Here is a 1,632-nt window from a genome sequence, read left to right on the forward strand (position 1 = left end):
CCCCCCCCCCCCCCCCCCCCCGGCAATCTCACCAGGGAGCAGAGCCTGTCCCACTTTCCAGAAGACTTGAGATGGGGTGGAGGAGTGGTGCACTGGAAAAGCTGGATGGACACTCTCCATTTTAAAAGGGGTGGTGAGAGGCACCCAAGGGGGCCCACCCAGTGCAAGGTCTGTGTGCCCCAGGGACTGGACAGCCCAATTCACAAGTGACTGATGGGTCAAAGTAATGACAGGGGGAGGGAAGCCTGTGCTCACACGGGACCACAGGAAACAATTGGCATCTGCTCCCCTGTGGGTGGCAGAGGGGTGGGGGGAGGGTGCTTCTTCCCAGTGATTCCATGGGGAGTTGGCTGAAATCAGGCACAAAAAGGGCCCTGTGGTAGATCACGTGGTAAGCAAAGGCTTAGACTTAGCGGACTCCTTTCCTGAGGAATTCTTGTGTGTGGTGGACATCCACGAGGAAGAGTTCATATGCGGTGTTTCCTGGTGCTCTTGGCCACGAGCCTTTCCTTGAGGTGTCTCGTAGGGCTGGTGTCCCTGAGAACAGTGACCCTGCAGACTTGGTGCTTGTGCTGACAGGATGCTGGGCCTTGTGCCCAGTTTCTGACCCAGAGGGCCTGGGTTGGGGCTGACGTGTTTCTAACAAGTCCCCAGGTGACCTCTCTTTGGGGACCCCAAGTGGGCCACTCCTCTGTGCTGAGGGTTCTGCCCAGGTGCCCCGAAGCCGTCCCCACCCTCCTTCAGGCCACAGCTGCTTTTCACTTTCAGCCATATCTCCCTCCCATCTCAGGCCTTCTTCCTGCCCTGACTTGGACAGCGTCCAATCCTGTTAAGGTAACCTTATTTAGCTAATAGCTGAGTTAATCACACCATTAGGTATGGATTTTACCACTCTCATTTCTAGAAGAAACCTTCCTTCCAAGTTCCAGGGACAATTTTCCAGGCTCCTTACATGATGGTTCAACAACAGAATAGTTTGCAACGTTCGAATGTGGTTTACCATATTTATGTTTCAGATACTAAATGAGAAAATCAAAATACGCACAAAATAGGCAACAAGTGTTTTGCCACAGATACCCGCATTTGCATTTGCATTTACATATCTGCTTCTGCCACTAAAAAACAAATGACAACTGAAAAGTTCTCTATATTATTAAAATGTTTGTTTGTTCCCAGAGCAAAGGCTTTAAGAGAACCTACTAAGGAGGGTGTGTCGACCTCCTGGGTTCCAAACACTGGCGGCTTAAGAAAACAAGAGATCAAAGAAAAAAGCCTTCAGAATCAAGAATCCCAACACCCTGAGATAAGAAAACATAGCTTAAAGATAATCATTTACAATTTTGCACAAAAACCGTATTTAGGCTTTTAAGAAGTTTATGAATCCGTCTGGTTATGAGAAAAAATCACAACAGAGGAGGATGTAAGACTTAGAAACAAAAGTGCAGGAAGAAAGTGTAGCAATTTGTTACCCTCCTGCCCACGGAAATACATAATTAGAGGTTAGCGGAGCACCAGCTAGACTCCTGCCAAACCTCTCTTGCTGAGGACAGCTCCGACGTCGGAGCCATTGTCGTTCCATTTTAAAGCTCAGCCAGCTGGCGGGGAGGGTGATGCAGACGCCCCCCCCCCCCC

Source organism: Neomonachus schauinslandi, chromosome 13, assembly GCF_002201575.2.
Source record: "Neomonachus schauinslandi chromosome 13, ASM220157v2, whole genome shotgun sequence".
NCBI classification, from domain to species: domain Eukaryota; kingdom Metazoa; phylum Chordata; class Mammalia; order Carnivora; family Phocidae; genus Neomonachus; species Neomonachus schauinslandi.